The sequence below is a fragment of the Heterodontus francisci genome, chromosome 42 (genome assembly GCF_036365525.1).
Source record: "Heterodontus francisci isolate sHetFra1 chromosome 42, sHetFra1.hap1, whole genome shotgun sequence".
NCBI classification, from domain to species: Eukaryota; Metazoa; Chordata; class Chondrichthyes; order Heterodontiformes; family Heterodontidae; genus Heterodontus; species Heterodontus francisci.
Window position 1 is genome coordinate 21471868 of NC_090412.1, and position 20281 is coordinate 21492148.

A 20281-nucleotide genomic window follows, 5' to 3' on the forward strand; every position below is an offset into this window, starting at 1 on the left:
GCCTCGCACATTCCCCTCTAAACTTTGCCCCTCTCACCTTAAACCTATGTCCCCTAGTAACTGACTCTTCCACCCTGGGAAAAAGCTTCTGACAATCTACTCTGTCCATGCCGCTTATAACTTTGTAAACCTCTATCATGTCGCCCCTCCACCTCCGTCGTTCCAGTGAAAACAATCCGAGTTTATCCAACCTCTCCTCATAGCTAATGCCCTCCAGACCAGGCAACATCCTGGTAAACCTCTTCTGTACCCTCTCCAAAGCCTCCACGTCCTTCTGGTAGTGTGGTGACCAGAATTGCACGCAATATTCTAAGTGTGGCCTAACTAAAGTTCTGTACAGCTGCAGTATGACTTGCCTATTTTTATACTCTGCCCCAACCGATGAAGGCAAGCATGCTGTATGCCTTCTTGACTACCTTATCCACCTGCGTTGCCACTTTCAGTGACCTGTGGACCTGTACGCCCAGATCTCTCTGCCTGTCAATACTCCTAAGGGTTCTGCCATTTACTGTATACTTCCCAACTGCATTAGACCTTCCAAAATGCATTACCTCACATTTGTCCGAATTAAACTCCATCTGCCATTTCTCCGCCCAAGTCTCCAACCGATCTATATCCTGCTGTATCCTCTGACAATCCTCATCACTGTCTGCAACTCCACCAACCTTTGTGTCGTCCACACACTTACTAATCAGACCAGCTACATTTTGCTCCAAATCATTTATATATACTACAAAGAGCAAAGGTCCCAGCACTGATCCCTGCGGAACACCGCTAGTCACATCCCTCCATTCAGAAAAGCACCCTTCCACTGCTACCCTCTGTCTTCTATGACTGAGCCAGTTCTGTATCCATCTTGCCAGCTCCCCTCTGATCCCACGTGACTTCACCTTTTGTATCAGCCTGCCATGAGGGACCTTGTCAAAGGCTTTACTGAAGTCCATGTAGACAACATCCACTGCCCTTCCTTCATTAATCATCTTTGTCACTTACTCAAAAAACTCAATCAAATTAGTGAGACACGACCTCCCCTTCACAAAACCATGCTGCCTCTCGCTAATAAGTCCATTTGTTTCCAAATGGGAGTATTCTGCAGAACTTTGCCACCAGGTATACAGCAAGCAGCGAATGAGGCAACCAACACATCCCCTTTCCCGCCCGGATGTCCGAGATCAGCTCATCTGACTGCAGAACCAGTGAACGCAACCCCAATTCCCCATTCTACAACAGTCCCACACTTGACCTTCCCTCTGTCACTGACCATGATGGCATCCTCTTGACCACAATGCTGCAATAAAACCACCATTCCAAACCAACTTTATCAAACAAACCATCCAATATTCTACACGTAAGTCAACTAATCACCCTTGTGCATTCACGGTCTTCTGTGTGCTTTTGCCCGGCCTAGTGCTCCTACACAATGCTACCGTAGTGGCTACAGCATGGCTGGTGGAAGACTGATGACTTTCACTGGAGGAGACTGCAGATGGCCTTGCAGGACACCCTCGAGCAGTTATGGCTATGGAAGGCCCGGCTTCAGGCTGCAGCATCTGGGCAGTAGTCTGGGCTGACGGGCAACAACAAAAGCACTGATGGAGTGGCAGTGGTGGGAAGACAAATGCTGTCATCCTGAGATAGGACAGCAGGTTTGTGCTCCATGGAGCCAGTGCCACACCCTGGGGGCAAAGCCTCAGCAGTCTTAGTAAGCTGTTGGAGGACAGATTGATGGACTGCTGTGACACCCTGCAAGCCCTTTGAATACTGGTGTTCACAACCACGGTGGAAGTAGTCTGACCTTGCATGGAGATCGTCATGGCTTCAGTCTGAGCTTCCACTGCAGCACTCAGATTATTGAATCATAGAATGGTTACAGTGCCGAAGGAGGCCATTCAGCCCATCGTGTCCTTGCCAGCTCTCTGCGACAGCAACTCAGCTAGTCCCACTCCCTTTCCTTTTCCCCATAGCCCTGCAATTTTTTTCTCTTTTTTATCCCATCCCATGTCTCAACTACTTCCTCTTTCACTACTATTCAATCTTGAGTGGCCCCTGTTTATGCTGTAATGGAAACTGAGATATTGGCCATCAGGCGTTGCATAATGGTTGGGTCTGCAAGTGTTCTCATGGAGTTGGCTGCCACTTCTACACTGGAGAGGATGGGCTCCAAGCTCTGTGCAAAGCCCTGTGCCAAGTTGGGGCAGACTCTATGCTCCTTCCAATGACAGCAGGCTTTCTGGCAGGCCTGCCAATTCCCAAGCATTTCATTGTACATGTCCCTCAGCCTTTTTCTCTACGCCGTCCCATCAAAGATCTCAGTGGAGTTCTTGTGTGCAACCTCGCCCTCCAGTGAGCTGGTACCTGCACTCCCCTCCCACTCCCACTCATGACCTATGACTCACCATGTGCATATACTGCCTCTATGCTACCCTCTAAAGTAGGCACTGTGCCAGTATCTGAGCAGGTGGTGCGAATGTGAAATCGTGTGACGGTGCCTCATCATCATCAGTGTCCTGCTCCTCTTGCACTTCATTGCCTGGTCAGGGGGCAGTTCTTGGTTATCTGAAAGGAGAAAAGCACCAGGGCGAGGTTGTGGAGAGGGAAGGGGGAAAGTAAGAGGTGCATGTTTACACCATCTGCAGCTTGTGAATCAGAAGTGGGTGTGGGATGAGGAGGACGGGGAGATGTGAGAAGGAGGATTAGGTAGGAACACACTGTCATCTTTGATTGGTTTCAGCTCCACCTCTGGCCATGGCTTCAGTCATGGCCATTCCATTGATGGTGAGCACCATCACCTCCATGGGAGCTAGGATGTGCAGGCGTACCTGTCCCTCACCGGTTAGATGCTGCAGCGCACGGTTATACACCACCTTGTCCTGCAAGAGGGAGCAAAGTGTGTCAGTGAGTGTGGTGCAATCTGTTTGGATGATGTGCCTATCACATAGCTGGCAGTGTGTGCAATGTGTGATTTGTGGCCCCTGCTTATGCTGGTTGAGGTGGTTTGCCTGCTATCTCCCAGAGGCAGACTGCAGAAAACGAACACTCCCACTTTTCTAGCATAAAAGCGGCCAATAGTTCTGCAGGAGGACTGGCTTAGCTAGTCTGCAAAAAATCTGAAACTGCAACTTCAAGTAGAGATCTGCTTGTCCTCTGTTTGGCCGGTTTTGAACTGAGCCATCTAGTTTTTGAGTGATTTAAGATAAAAAGCGCAAATGCCAGGAATGTTAAATAAAAGCAAAAAAAAAATACTGATTTGTAGATACCTGCAAAGAGAAAAGGCAGATTCATGTTTGGGATTTGTTACCTCTGTTACCTCGAGACTCAACTGTTCCAATACTCCTAAATTAAAAACAGAAAATGCTGTAAATACTCAGCGGGTAAGGCAGCATCTGTGGGGAGAGAAGCAGAGTTAACATCTTCGCTCAGTCCAAAAACATGACCCCGAGCTTCTGTCACTGGCCATTTCAACACCCCCCCCCCTCCCCCAACCCCGCTCTCATGCTCACATCTCTGTCCTGGGCTTGCTGCAGTGTTCCAGTGAACATCAACGCAAGCTCAAGGAACAGCATCTCATTTCTCGATTAGGCACTCTACAGCCTGCCGGACTGAACATTGAATTCAGTCATTTCAGAGCATGACTGGGCCCCCCTTTTATCACTTTTAGTTTTATTTTTTATTTTTATTTTAGTTTGTTTCATCATTCAATTTTTTTTCCAACGTGTGCCTGCCCTCTTTTTTTTTCATGTTTGTGCTTTTGGCTAGAGCTTTCATTATTCTGTCATTTAACACCCTCTCTGCACTAACGCTTTGTCTTTCCCTGCACCATTAACACACTCTCTTTGCCTTTGCCCTATGACCTCCTTGTTGGTTATTCTCTGTGACCCTCTGTCCTATCAACACCTTCCCTTTTGTTCTCTTTTGCCCCACCCCCGCTTTATTTGCTTAAAACCTATTACATTTCTCACCTTTGCCAGTTCTGATGAAAGGTCACAGATCTGAAACATTAACTCTGCTTCTCTCTCCACAGATTCCACCAGACCGGCTGAGTATTTCCAGCATTGTTTGTTTTTACGGCATCCACAGTATTGTGAATTTATTTATCCCAGTGCTCTCTTGGCTGACTCCCTCCTCGCACATGGCAGAAACTGAAGCTCATCCAAAACTCTGCTGACTGTATCCTAACTCACAGCAAGGGCTGAAGTATCGAGGCCCCCCCAAAGACGGGGACAGAATAAGGGGGGACCCTGAAAATACTGGTGGCAGGCGACGTGTCAGTTGCAGGACCCCGATCCCGGCACTGGACATTTTGGAGGAGACGAGTTCCAGGCCTGGGAAGGCCATCCACCCCATGAGGCGGACAGGCAATTAGGCTCATTAAGAGCCTTGCTAAAGGTGAGTTTAGGAGGCCGACTGGGATTTTCCAGTTGGCCTCCAGCTTCTCGACGTGACGTGGGGGTGGGGAGGCAGCTCAACTTCCTGGAAGCAGGCCTATAGATCCTCCTTACCTGCTGGAGGGAGGGGGGTGCTGTTCCGCCAAAGACCACCCTGTAGAGGGGCTTCCCCTCGCCACCCCCCCCCCCCCCCCACAATGGCGGTGGCCTGGCTGCTTTTTGCATTTTTAAATTTATTTATTTTTAAAAATGGCTGAGAGAGCGCCTACTTGTTGAAGCATCCTCCCAGTTACTTACCCTGTGCTGCAGCCAGCTGTCTCACTGAAACTGGAAGACCTCTAATTGGCCCTCCAACTTTGAGAGACTGCCCACCACCCATCTCCATGCCAATTAAGGGCGTACCCACTTGAAAATTTCATCTTTAATCAGCTCCCCCTCGCCCCCCACCGCCCACACAGAGGCAGGTTTCTGACCCAAAAACAAATCCAGCTCCTGTTTCCTGCCTCCATGGTGAAAATTCAGCCTGAAGTTTCCTTCACCCATCACCCCTGTGCTCATTAACCTATTTTGGCTCCAGGTCTGAAAACACTTCAATGTTAAAATTCCTAGCCTTGTTTCCAAATCCCTTTATGTCCTGGCCTCTCCCTATCTCTGTAACATCCTCCAAACCTAAAATTCTCTGCAATCTCTGCATTTCTGCAATTTTAGCCTCTTGCGTTCCCCCATTTCCTTCACTCCACCATTGACAGCCTTGCCTTCAAGTACCTTGGTCCTGAGCTCTGAAATTCCCTCCCTAAACCTTTACTGTTTCTGTTCCTTGCTCCTCCTTTAAGACACTGCTCAAAGCCGAGCCCCTTTTTGGTTGTATCCCAGATCAGGCGTATTTTTCAGATGATTGGTCTCACTTAAGGTTGAGAAACACAGATCGTAAAGACACTTGAATGGGTCTGAAGGACTGATCTAACTCTGCTGAAAGGAAAGGAACCAGCTGAGAATATTACCATCCTCCAGATAGTCTTTTCAACAAGTTTCAGCCAGATTATAATAACTCGGATATTATAAGCGTCCAGGAATCTCTCCTCAGTAATGTACCTCCCCACCGAAGAGTGTACAGAGACGGGGTAACATGTAGCAATACAGACTATGTGAGACGATATCATTTCTAAATTATATAAAAGTTTATTAAAGAACCAAACGTGCAATTCACAGTTGATGAGACAGGCAATTGCAACATTGAAAGTTCCAGGACAAAAAAGAAAGTACAATCTTGTTTCTAGTAGAGAATCCAATTTTCAAATCTAAATATTATTACAGTTAAATATTTAAGAGGGATATGCATCAATTATTAAAGTAACATTTACCTTAAATCCACAAGTAGAAGACTATAGGTTTCGCGAGCTATCTCTGTCCCAGTTAAGGGGAGAACTATCATCACCTCACCCCAATAGCCGTACCTTTACTGTGAGAGATGTTGGAACATGTCCAACGAATCTAAAAATTCAATGTGTGCCTCCAATATTTATACTGTTTTCAAGTTACATAGCTAATTTCTTACGTATGGGGGTGTACTTCTTCTGCAAGTAAGCTTGTCCCCCTTTATTTCCCAAATTAGGCTGTATAACTGTTAATTTCTAGATAAGATCCACCCTCCGAATGGAGGGATGTGACTAGTGGTGTTCCGCAGGGATCAATGCTGGGACCTTTGCTGTTTGTAGTATATATAAATGATTTGGAGCAAAATGTAGCTGGTCTGATTAGTAAGTTTGCAGACGACACAAAGGTTGGTGGAGTTGCGGATAGTGATGAGGATTGTCAGAGGATACAGCAGGATATAGATCGGTTGGAGACGTGGGCGGAGAAATGGCAGATGGAGTTTAATCCGGACAAATGTGAGGTAATGCATTTTGGAAGGTCTAATGTAGGTGGGAAGTATACAGTAAATGGCAGAACCCTTAGAAGTATTGACAGGCAGAGAGATCTGGGCGTACAGGTCCACAGGTCACTGAAAGTGGCAACGCAGGTGGATAAGGTAGTCAAGAAGGCATACGGCATGCTTGCCTTCATCAGTCGGGGCATTGAGTATAAAAATTGGCAAGTCATGCTGCAGCAGTACAGAACCTTAGTTAGGCCACACTTGGAATATTGCGTGCAATTCTGGTCACCACACTACCAGAAGGATGTGGAGGCTTTGGAGAGGGTACAGAAGAGGTTTACCAGGATGTTGCCTGGACTGGAGGGTATTAGCTATGAGGAGAGGTTGGATAAACTCGGATTGTTTTCACGAGCGACGGAGGTGGAGGGGCGACATGATAGAGGTTTACAAAGTTATGAGTGGCATGGACAGAGTGGATAGTCAGAAGCTTTTTCCCAGGGTGGAAGAGTCAGTTATTAGGGGACATAGGTTTAAGGTGTGAGGGGCAAAGTTTAGAGGGGATGTGCGAGGCAAGTTTTTTACACAGAGGGTGGTGAGTGGCTGGAACTTGCTGCCGGGGGAGGTGGTTGAAACAGGTACGATAGTGACGTTTAAGAGGCATCTTGACAAATACATGGATAGGATGGGAATAGAGGGATATGGTCCCCGGAAGTGCAGAAGGTTTTAGTTTAGGCAGGCATCAAGATTGGCGCAGGTTTGGAGGGCCGAATGGCCTGTTCCTGTGCTGTACTGTTCTTTGTTCTTTTCAATTTCTAAGAAAGGTAAGCTACGAGCCTCTCTTTAGCCATCTAAATGTGTTTCAAGATTATAATTCAGTTTTTGGGTTAGGACAGTTTTGTCAAAAATTCATTTGCCTGTGGTTTAGGGCCATCAGTTTTAAACCATCTTATCATCTATTACACTGTGGTAGCTTTTGTGACGTTTGCAAAACTCTGTGATCAACGTTTTACCATGTGGTGAGGTTTGTGACATTCGGGAGTGAATCCTCCTTATCGGAAGCTGCCTTTATGTTCAAAGATGAGGCAAGTTTGTTTAACACAGTGACATGTCCAGTTAGTATTACAGAGATGAATTAAATGAACCCTTCTTATAATTTTTTAATCCCTCATTCATCCGAAAATAACTCTTTTAATCTTATAACCCCTCATTATGGCTGGATTCCTTCACAGTGTTACTGGACCTCCTGTGTATTTCCATTTCTCCTTTGCAGAGTTGGAAATATCGAAAGTGTTCACCAGTAGTCTACTTTTGCAAATGGAGGTTTTATTTTCCTGCTTGCGGTAAGGGGACATTACAGTCACAAAGGTTTTTAATCACTTTTCATCCTCAGCAAAGCAAGTGCCAGAACACAACCTTTGACCCCGCCCTTCAACCTACCTGACTTGTTCAGTTTTGGATTTAGTAAATATTGAAGAGTATGGCAGTAAAAATTGACCCACGTTGGGAATGGAGTTCTTTGTCTGATTGCATTGTACGTGTAAGGTGTGAACAGAGCATAGCAGCATCCTGTGAGCAGAGTCTGTGTGGCAGAAATGGGCATTGTTGCTTGCCTGTTACATGCCCTCCCGATACTGAAGTCAATGGAACTGAAATAAAAACAAAATACTGCAAATGCTGGAAATATGAAATAAAAACAGTAAGTGCTGGCACAGACCTGAAACGTTAACTCTGCTTCTCTCTCCACAGATGCTGACAGACCTGCTGAGTATTTCCAGCACTTTCTGTTTTTATTTAAATGGAACTGAATATTGGGCCAGGCATATAACAGACAACCAATTCAATACTGCCTGTTTTTCTCTAATGACCAGCTAGAATTCTTCAATAATTTCGGAGCATGATGTGCCCCCCATTTTACTTTTATTTTTAGTTATTTTTTCTTTTTTCTTTTTTACATTTTTTACAATTTTTTTTCTTTTGTTTATTTCATTTCATCGTAGTTTGTTCAGTTTGCTTACCCACTGTTTTTTTTCATGTTTGTACTTGCTGCTGTTCAATCTTCAGTCCGTTAACACCCTATCTGTACAAATGCTTTGTCTTTCAACACACCATTAACATATTGTTTGCCTTTGCTCCATGACCTCTTGGTCAGCTATGTGGCCTTGTCCAATCTACACCTTCTCCTTTGTTATCTCTTGCCCCACCCCCGGTTCACTTGCTTATAACCTTTGACATTTCTAATATTTGCTAGTTCCGAAGAAGGGTCACTGACCCGAAACGTTAACTCTGCTTCTCTTTCCACAGATGCTGCCAGACCTGCTGAGTGGTTCCAGCATGTCTTGTTTTTATTTCAGATTTCCAGCATCTGCAGTATTTTGCTTTTATTTAAGCTAGAGTTCTCCCCTTGTGTTTCTGAAGACAGATTTAAGAAATAAAGGTCTTGCCTTTATATAGCACCTTTCATGACTTCAGCACTTCCCAAAGTGCTTCACACCCAATTAAGTACTTTTGAAGTGTAGTCACTGTCATAATGTAGGAAATTCAGATGCAGCAAAATTCCACAAACAGCAACGAGTTAGTAAAAAAAAATCTAGACGGGTTGATTTTAACCAAACCAATTGGAATGGTTGAAATGTGATATCTTGATTTAGGCTACAATTCCCTCTGTAATGTGTTGGCCACAATTCCAACTTCTCACTGCACTTATATAGCGGCAGGAACCAGCCATTAGCAGATGGGAGTCTTAATGAATTTATGTAGATTAGAGTTTTATTACTTTTGTGGAAACCTGAATGCATTTTAACCAGGCCCTGAGTGGGGAAGGCACTGCAGTTTTGCATTCAGGCTAAAACAGCCAGTCAAATTTATTTAAAAGTAAGATGGTTATACAGAAGCAGAAAAACATAAGAAGCTAGTATTGCAATACTTGAAATATAAAAACAAGAGTTCCAAATCTTATTAGTTTTTAAAAATTAGTTTGTGGGTGAGTTTCTGATAAAATATTACATGGTCAATGGTTTCATGAAGACTCTCACATTGTCAAGATAGCACAAAGCAGGGAGCTCTGGAACTCGGGATTGTTACCAGTATGTACCATTTTATTACATCAAAGCAGGCACATTCGAAGATCAGACAAACTCTTCTCAAACATCAAGCAATTTGGAACGATGAGGTGTGACCAACAGATTCTGCTAATTAATGCAATTATCTCTTTAGAACCAAGCTTCTATATCCAGGCTAATTTACATCTCAATTTTCCAGTTTGCATGTAGCCCAAGGAGAATTCTCTTCTTTGGAGTGGAGTTCCAATGGGGCTGGACTTCCATCCACTCCCTTTTCTAGGTTTGGGGCTCATTGTGTAAGCATAGTGGGCTACCAGAGGGATTCCTGCTGTCAAAGGAAACCCACCAGTGTGAGCAAGGAAACTTTGGGAGTGTTACAACAGGGATATACAAAGGTGGCTGAGGACCTTAAAGAGGCAGAAAAATCCTGAAGATCGGAAGGATATTCCCATTGAAGGCCTCAGCTGGAACAGCGGCCTTCAGCAGGCAAGTGTTTGGGGCAAAACAAAGAGTTAGAGAGGCCCTGTCCCTCCACTGTGGGAATTCAAGCCTTTACCTCCACCTTCCGAAGCCCATTGTTGTCTTCCATATGCTCCCTCACCATCTCCATGTGGCAGGAGGGAAAGGAATGGCCGACTGTGGTCCTGGCAGTGACAGAGGTAGGGAAATCCTGGGCAAGCAGTAAGACTCACCTCCAGGGTTTTTTGACATTCTCCACTGTGATCCCATCCAAGTTTGTGTAGGATAGGACAAACATAATGAGAGAGGAAATATTAATGGGCTTAGTATCTTTGAAAGTCTCTATCCCAGGCTGCTCAGAGAAGCAAGGGAGGAAATAACGGAGGCTCCGACCATCATTTGCCAATCCTCTCTAACTACAGGCATGGTGCAGGAGAACTGCTAACTTTGTATCATTGTTTAGAAAGGGAGGAAGGGATAGACCAAGTAATTACAGGCCAATCAGCCTAACCTTGGTGGTCAGCAAATTATTGGAAAGAGTTCTGAAGAACGGTATAAAACGTCATTTAGAAAGGCATGAATTAATCAAGGACAGTCAGCATGGATTTGTTAAGGGAAGGTTGTGACTGACTAACTTGATTGAATTTTTTGAGGAGGTAACAAGGGGGGTTGAAGAGAGTAGCGTGTTCGATGGAGGCTAAATGAATTCTGGCAACATTTTATCAAGTACCCCATGGCAGACTGGTCAGAAAAGTAAAAGCCCAAGGGAAGGTGGCAAGTTGGATCCAGACTTGGCTCAGTGGCAGGAAGGAAAGGGTAATGGTCAATAGGTGTTTTTGTGACTGGAAGGCGGTTTCCATTGGGGTTCTGCAGGGCTCAGTACTGGGTCCCTTGCTTTTCATGGTATATTAAATATAGGGGGCCTTATTAAGAAGTTTGCAAATGATTCAAAAAATGGCCATGTGGTTGATAGTGAGGAAGAAAGCTGTAGACTGCAAGAAGATAGCAGTGGACTGGTCAGGTGGGCAGAAAAGTAGCAAATGGAATTTAATCTGGAGAAGGGTGAGGTAATGCAATTGGGTAAGGCAAACAAGGCAAGGGAATACACAATTAATGATAGAATACTGAGACGTGTAGAGGATCAGAGGGTCCTTGGAGTGCATGTCCACAGATCCCCAAAGGTAGCAGGACTGGTAGATAAGGTGATTAAGATATGAGATACTTTTCTTTCTTTTTAGCTGAGGCATAGAATGTAAGAGCAGGGAGGTTATGCTAGAACTGTATAAAATAGTAGTTAGGCTACAGTTACAGTACGACATACAGTTCTGATTACAGGAAGGATGTGATCATACTGGAGCAGGTAGAGAGGAGATTTACAAGGGTGTTGCCAGGACTGGAGAATATTAGCTCGGAGGAAAGATTGGATAAGATGGGGTTGTTTACTTTGGAATAGAGGAGGCTGAGGGGAGATTTAATTGAGGTGTATAAAATTATGAGGTGCCCAGAAAGACCTATGCCCCTTAGCAGAGAGGTCAATAATCAGGGGGAATAGATTTAAAGTAATTGGCAGAAGGATTAGTGGGGGGAAGTTGAGGAGAAATGTTTTTCACCCAGAAGGTGGTGGGGGTCTGGAACTCACTGCCTGAAAGGGTGGTCGAGGCAGAACCTCTCATTGCATTTAAAAGATACTTGGATTTGCACATGAAGTGCTATACCCTGGGGCGGCACAGTGGCACAGTGGTTAGCACCGCAGCCTCACAGCTCCAGCGACCCGGGTTCAATTCTGGGTACTGCCTGTGTGGAGTTTGCAAGTTCTCCCTGTGTCTGCGTGGGTTTCCGCTGGGTGCTCCGGTTTCCTCCCACATGCCAAAGACTTGCAGGTTGATAGGTAAATTGGCCATTATAAATTGCCCCTAGTATAGGTAAGTGGTAGGGAAATATAGGGACAGGTGGGGATGTGGTAGCAATATGGGATTAGTATAAATGGGTGGTTGATGGTCAGCACAGACTCAGTGGGCCGAAGGGCCTGTTTCAGTGCTGTATCTCTAAACTAAACATAAGCTACAGACCAAGAGCTGGAAAGTGGGATTAGGCTGGATAGCTCTCTTTTGGTCAGCACAGATATGATGGGCCGAATGACCTCCTTCTGTGCTGTAATTTTTCTATGTTTCTATATTTCATAGTTACGGAGGAGAATCCACTCCCCTATCTCTCACAGAAACATTGTATATTCTCTGGACCTCAGTGATTAAATGACATCCAGCTCATACTTCACAAAACATATAGAACATATAGAAGCTCTGGGAATCTCTGAGCTGTTTCAGATAGACTAACGTACTTGTGCGTCAGCTGTGGCTCAGTTGATAGTACTCTCCCCTCTGAGTCACAAGATTCTGAGTTCAAGTCACACTCTAGGGCTTGAGCACAAAAATCAAGGCTGACACACCAGTGCATTACTGAGGGAGTACTGCACTGTTGGAGCTACCGTCTTTCAGATGAAACATTAAAGCAAGACCTCATCTGCTTGCTCGGGCGGATGTAAAAAGACCCCATGCTACTATTTTAGAGCAGGGGAGTTATCCCCAGTGTTCTGGGCAATATTTATCCCACAATCAACATCAGAAACAGATTTTCTGGTCATTATCACATTGCTGTTTGTGGAGTTTACTGTGTGCATATTAGCTGCTGTGTTTCCTGCATTACAACAGTGACTACACTCGAAGAAGTACTTCATTGGCCCTAAAGCACTTTGAGATGTCCGGTGGTTGTGAAAGGTGCTATATAAATGCAAGTCTTTCTTTCTTAAACATACAGCTAACCTAATCCAATTTTAATTTGTATTGCATTCTCCATCAAGAGTCACATAGAAAGATATCTGCTGAGATTTTAACTCCTGGTGGGAGTCGAGTGGGCGAGGGGCCAAGACAAACCATCCAATGCCATTCTCCCCCCCCCCACCATCCTCAGCATGAGGCACAAAAGTGTTTAACTTCCAGGCCTCATCTGCATGTTGGCTGTCAGTATCTCACCCAAACCTGGTGGGAGGTCTTAGCTGGCCAGCGGGCAGGAGCAGGATTTTGAATGGCAAGAGGCCACAGTGGAAGAGCCAAAGGAATGGCCCCTGGCGGTCAGGTAAGTGGACAGGAGTGGAGTCAAAAAGGAAACCCAAGACAGGGGAATTCCAAGGTATCCTTGTGCTCCCACCATTGCCCCGAATCACAAGGAAACTAAAAATAAATGTGTATTTCTGGGCCGTTTCCAGCCCTGGATCCATTTGGTTGACCTGGTGGATAAGTCAGGGCAATTCCCCCATTCAGGCCTGGTTTGAAATTGCAATCGGGCCCTGGTGCCAGAATGGTAGCCTGGCCTGCATATTAATAGTAGGACCCTGCTGCTTTCAGTTACAACCAGTGGGAAGGCACTATCCTGACTTTAACAGCCAGTCCTCCGTGTTTCTGTAAGGTGGGCAGGGTGTAAATCGGAGAGAAAATGTTCCCATTGGCTGGACAAAGCAGCTTTGTTTCAGCCACAATCAATGTACCACTTGGAACTTTCACACTCATTCCTCTTCTGCTACAAATTAGCTGTTCTGTACATTATTGCTTTTTCCTGCTTCCTCGATGCAGTGCTGTCAACTCTTCCCTCCCATCCTCGACTCCCCGGACCCCAAAACTGTGAAATTTCTTATCTTCCCAACTGCAGACAATCTACACTTTTTTCCACTATAAACTTGCTGTTATTTAAACACAGCTTCCTGTGTTCAGCCTTAATCTTTTCAGTCTTGGTGGCATCCTGCATTACCAGTCATAACCCTTCACCTAGATTCCTGCACAATAAGAAAATGCTTGTCCAATCATAACAAATGTGACTAAATCCACAGACCCGTCACCTCTCACATATTCCCCGTGATAGTCATTACTCTTGCGTACAAGCCCTGTCTCTGTAATTCAGTAAATTTAGAAACCACATCACTGTTTTTCTCAATATCTCAACCATTTCAAAAGAGCTGACCTCAGCAATACTGGGATCAACCTGCTCATTCATTTAAAAGTCTAAGCATAGGACGCTGAAATCAGGGAACTAAGATAAGCCCGAAATTGCCTCCAAGCCAGGAAGATCCCAGCTCAGGCCCTAGCCTGTGCTGAGTTCTCTGGGATGGTAATGAGGGGCTGGGGGGAGAGTGGTGCTGGTCAGCAGGGATGGTTCCTGCTCTTGAACACCAGCAGAGATGCCGACTGTCGGGTGAGGGCAGGTTTGGGCTCAACTGCAATGTTCATGACAGTCACATAGCCTGCTGGCACTCATCACTTGAATAATACTTACCTGGCAGGGGAGAAACCATGATCAGTGGCCTTTGATCCTGTCCTGGGTATTTTGAGCAAATGGCTATAACCAGTTCTAGAGCTTGGGGCCAAGGAGTGCGCAACGCCATTCGGGTGGTTGTGAAGGATAAGGAGGGAGGTGCACCATTTGACCATATCTATTTGAGTGGCGCAGTGGTTAGCACCGCAGCCTCACAGCTCCAGCAACCTGGGTTCAGTTCTGGGTACTGCCTGTGCGGAGTTTGCAAGTTCTCCCTGTGACCGCGTGGGTTTCCACCGGGTGCTCTGGTTTCCTCCCACAACCAAAGACTTACAGGTTGATAGGTAAATTGGCCATTGTAAATTGCCCCTAGTGTAGGTAGGTGGTAGGAGAATGGTAGGGAATATGGGATTAATGTAGGATTAGTATAAATGGGCAGTTGTTGGTCAGCACAGACTCAGGGGGCTGTTTCAGTGCTGTATACCTAAATAAAATAAATAATAGCCACTGTTACATGCATTTTATGGCACAGAAACAGGCCCGTTCTGACAAAAGATTATTTACTGGAAACGTGAACTCTGTTTCTCTCTCTGCAGATGGTGCCTGACCTGCTGAATATTTCCAGCATTTTATGTTTTCCTTCAGCTCAACTGGGCTAAGCTGTCATTAATGCTACACACAAGCCTCATCCCACCCTACTTCATCTTACCCTATTAGTGGTTCAGTGGGTAGCACTTTTGAACATAGGAAGATAGGAACAGGAGTAGGCCATTCAGCCCCTTGAGCCCTGTCCCACCATTCAATGAGATCATGGCTGATCCACAGCCTAACTCCAGATACCTGCCTTTGGCCCATATCCTTTAATATCTTTGCTTAACAAAAATCTATCTCAGATTTAAAATTAACAACTGTTCTAGCTTCAATTGCTGTTTGTGGGAGAGAGTTCCAAACCTTTGCGTGAAGAAATGCTTCCTAACATCTCTCCTGAACGGTCTGGCTCTAATTTTTAGACTATGCCCCCTAGTTTTAGAATCTCCAACCAGTGGAAATAGTTTATCTTTATCTAGCCTGTCTTTTCCTGTTAATATCTTGAAGATTTCGATCAGATCACCCCTTAACCTTCTAAATTCTAGCGAAAACAGGCCTAATTTGTGTAATCTCTCCTCGTAACTTAATCCCTGTAGTCCAGGTATCATTCTTGTAAACCTACGTTCCACTCCCTCCAAGGCCAATATATCCTTCCTAAGGTGTGGTGCCCAGAACTGCTCACAGTACTCCAAGTGGGGTCTAACCAGGGTTTTGCACAGCTGCAGCATAACCTCTGTGTCTTTATACTCCGATCCTCTGGATATAAAGGCTAGCATTCCATTAGCCTTTTTGATTATTTTCTGCACTTGCTCGTGGCATCTTAAAGATCTATGCACCTGAATCCCCAAGTCTCTTTGGACATCCACTGTACTTAACCTCTTCCCATTTAGAAAGTACCCTGCTCTATCCTATTTTGGTCCAAAATGGATAACCTCACACTTCCCCGCATTGAAATCCATCTGCCACAGTTTTGCCCATTCACCTAGTCTGTCAATATCTCTTTGCAATTTTATGCTATCATCTAGACTGTCTACAATGCCGCCTAACTTTGCTTCTAAGTTAGAAAATTGTGGGTTCAAGTCCTACCCTGAGACCTGAGCACAAAATTCAGGCTGTTACTCCAGTGTAGTACTGAGGGAGTGCCGCACTGTTGAAGGTGCCATATTTCAGATGAGATGTGAAACCGAAGCCCTGTCTGCCCTCTCAGGTGGACATAAGAGATCTGATGGCACTATTTAGAAGAAGAGCAGGGGAGTTATCCCTGGTGCCCTGGTCAATATTTATCCCTCAATCAACATCAGAAAAACAGATTATCTGGTCATTATCACATTGCTGCTTTTGGGAGCTTGCTGTGTGCAAATTGGCTGCTGTATTTCCTACATTACAACAGTGACTTCGGGCTGAATTTTACACCCCCCACCTCCCCCCACCCCCGAAGAGTGGGATGGTGGTTGGGGGCTGGTGTAAAATATAGTTGAGGCTCGGGGGGGGCCCATCCTGACCCACTCCCGCCTCCACCGCCACTTTACTCGGGGCCATGGCGGCAAAATATGGCCTGCCTGCCCCAGGCTAATCAAGGCCCTTAAGTGGCCACTTAATGGCCATTTAGGGGCCTTCGCCCATCTCCACGGGGATTTTACGCGTGGCAAGCAGGTGTTCTGGACCTGATAAAAGCCACCTGACAAAAACAGGTGGCTTTCTGACGGCCTGGGTGGGGGGTGCCCTCCTGACCAGGCACCCTGTGCCCGATGGAGGGCAGCCCCTGCTGCCCCAACCACCCCCAACACAACCCCCATCTCCCCAATCGACCACCCTTGCCTTGCCAAGGCCCGACAGATTACCCCCGGCGAGGTCACAAAAACTCACTTTAGGTCCGGCGCTCTCCGACATCTTCGTCCTGAAGCTGGGCTGCAGTCCCAACAGTGGCCACCACTCCCGGTGGTGCTGCTGGGACAGAGAGCTGTCGGCCCGCTGATTGGCCAACAGCTCTATTAGGCGGGACTTCCTACCTCAGGCGGGTGGAAGTCCTGCCTCAGACCAATTAAAGCCCGGGGACCCGCAAAATACGGGTTGGATCCCCAGGCCAGGCGGAAGTGGGTTCGCCACCGACTTTTCAGTCGGTGGATGGCTCCTGTCCGCCTCGGGTAAAATCCCGGCCTACATTTCAAAAGTGCTCCATTGGCTGTAAAGTGCTTAGGAATATCCTGAAGTTGTGAAAGGTGCTATATAAATGCAAGCCTTTCTCTATATCAGCATATCCTTCTATTCCTTTCTCCCTCATGTACATATCCGGATTCCCCTTAAATGCATCTATGCTATTCATCTCAACCACTCCATGTGGTCAGAAGTTCCACTTTCTATTCACTCACTGGGTAAAGAGGTTTAACCTGAATTCCTTATCGGATTTATTGGTGACTATCTTATATTGATGACCCTTAGTTTTGGACTCCCCCACATGTGGAAATTTCTTCACTGCAACACCACTGTTAAAAACCCATTTATAGTTTTAAAGACTAGGGTGAGATATTAAAGGGTGATATGTGCCTATGGAGCCTTAACCCAGTGATGGGGTCGATGCCTTCGGAAGAGGAGAGAAAGGAATTCAGAGAGAAAAAGGAGGCTGAAATCTTTCCTCCTGCGTCTTTAGGTTTGCTAATTTACAAATCTGAAAGGTCTGTAAATGGTATTTTAAGGGGAGGGGTACCAGTAGGATTGGACATTGCCATTCTACACCAGCACTGTCAATACAAAATTATAACATTTCTCCAAAATATTAATCTCCAGCTCCCCAGTAGCCCATTCTGTGTGGTGCTGAGCCAGTACAGTTTTTGATCCCTTGTATGTTGTTGATTTGGCCAAGCAATTAAACTTAGCAGGGTGAATGAGAGGGAATGAGTGGAGCAGTGAGTCCGGCTCTGGTAGTGTCTGAGCCCTTAGTTTGGAATCTTCAATGCAAAGTGGTCAAATTTCCTGATGATGCCAAACTGAGAGGGACAGTAAAATTTGAGGAAGCATCTCAGAAATTGTAGAGGGTGTTGGATAAAGTAAGTACGCAGACAGGTGGAATTTATCATAGACATGTGCAAGGAACATGGTATGGAAAAAGAAGCTGCAGACACTGCATGGATGGTAACTAATAACTGACAATGATAACCCAGGCAAAGAGACTGAGGAATCTTAGTAGATGCAATGTTAAACACAGTGCAGAGCTGCAATCAACAAAGCAATAAAATGTTGCATTCCATAATATAGACAATAGAGAAACTTATGAACATTTCTGTACAGTGCTCTGGTGAGACTACACCTTGAGTCCTGCATCAAGTTTGGGTTGCTGAGAGTGCAGAGAGGCACTCAAATTTTGCAGGCAGTGCAGAGAAGAGCCACAGTGGGTCATCCCCAGTGCCAAGGGTCTGAGCTGTGATGAAAGATTAGAGAGACACGGGCTGCTCGGCCTGGAGAGCAGGCATCTGAGCGGAGATCCTATAGAGATGGCATAGAAAAGTAAAACCAGAATAATACTTAAATTGTCACATTAGCACAAGGGATCATTGGATCATAGGAAATAGGAGCAGGAGTAGGCCATTCAGCCAGTTGGGCCTGCTCCGCCAGACTAACAGACCATGGCTGATCATCTACCACTACGCCATTTTTTCCCACTATCCCCATATCCCAGGATTTCATTCGTATCCAAGGGACACATGTTCAGTGTACTAAATGGCGACTTTAGAGCTGGTTTGAGGAGAAAAATTGTGAAATTGTTTAAGAAACAATCAGATACTGGGCATAGGATGCTGTAATGGGGAATGTGTAAGATGCTGCAATGGGGAATGTGGAGGGTGTTGGAATAGGGAATGTGTAAGATGCTATAATGGGGGATGTAGAGGGTGTTGTACTGGGAATGTGCAAGAAGCTGTAATGGGGAATGTGTAGGATGCTGTAATGGGGGATGTATAGGGTGATGTACTGAGAATGTGTAGAATGCTGTAATGGGGAATGTGTAGGATGCTGTAATGGGGGATGTATAGGGTGATGTACTGAGAATGTGTAGAATGCTGTAATGGGGAATGTATAGGATGCTGTAATGTGGAATGTATAGAGTGCTGTAATGGGGAATGTTTAGGGTGCTGTAATGAGGAATGTATTGATAATGAGGAATGTATAGGATGTTATAATGAGGAATGTATAGGGTGGTGTAATGAGGAATGTATAGGGTGTTGTAATGGGGAATGTATAGGGTGCTGTAGTGGGTAATGTATTGGGTCCTGTATTGGGTAATGTATAGGGTGCTGTAATGAGGAATGTATAGGGTGTTGTAATGGGGAGCTATGATGGTCCAAATGGCCACCTTCACCTGCAACTATCTTGTGATCTCACGGTCCACCCTGCTTCAGTTGCATTTTCTGTTTTTATTTCACATCTGCTGCTTTTGCAACTTTTTTTCCCTGTCTTGGTTTTTACATTTCTTATGTGTTTGCTGTACATGGGCCTGTGTCTTTTCTCCATTCGACTGTTATTTTTCTCCTTTCTATATGTCTTCACTATTTCATCTCACCAGCTGTCTATCAAACGGTTTCAAGTCACATAACTCATTAGGTCCCTCTTTGTATTTGGCTTATCTCTCCACCACTTTTTATCTGTACAGTCCAAACCTTAGTCTTCTGCCTGATGAAGGGTGCACCATTGAAAGGTTGTATACCTGTCTCCTCTTTTCTCCTCACTGATGGTGACTGACATTCTGTAAGTCCAGCATTTCTAGCATTTTCTGCTTTTTATAGCAAAATGTATGCCGAGACCCATTCACCCATTTCCCGCAGGCTCCCCCCTCTCCCCGCTCTCACCCCTCACCATCCCTGTGCTCGTGGGCCAATATTGGCTTCCGGTCCGACAATGCCTTGATTTTAAAGTGCTTATCCTTGTGTTCAAATCGCTCCATGGCCTCGGCCCTCCCTATCTCTGTAACCTCCTCCAACTTTACAACCTTCTGACTTCTCTGTGCCCCTCCAAATCTGGCTCCTTGATTTTCATTGCCCCATCATTAGCAGCCGAGTACTCTGTTGCCCCGACTCTGAGCTCTGGGTTTCCTTCACTAAACCTCCCCGCCTCTCTCTCCTGCTTTAAGACACCTCCCTCTTTGACCAAGCTTTCGGTGACCTGTCCTAGTATCAGGCTCGGTGTCAAATATTGTGTGATGATGCCCCTTGGGTCATTTCATTAAGAGCATGAACTAAATGCATGTCGTCATTGTTTACAATTACTCTGTATTCTTTTAGAATTGTTTTTAGGCAGCATATGGGTCGGAAGCCACACAGGAACATATATTAGTTCCAACAAACAACCTGTTTCCGTTATCCCTTGACATTAGATTAGCAAAATTTTCCAGGGGTGACACTGAGAGTTGTCAATATTGGAGAAAGGTTAGGACTGAGGTTTATTTTATTAAAAAGAGTGAGGCAGATTCTCCACCCACTTAAACATTGGGATTTGCTTTTTTTTAAAAAAAATTAGTGGGGTGCATCAAAAATAAGGCGTTTTTAGAAACCAAAAAATAAGTGAGACGTGACAGTTGTCAAGTTTGCTCTCTCCCTCCCTTCTACACGTCTGCTTCTGCAGGAAGT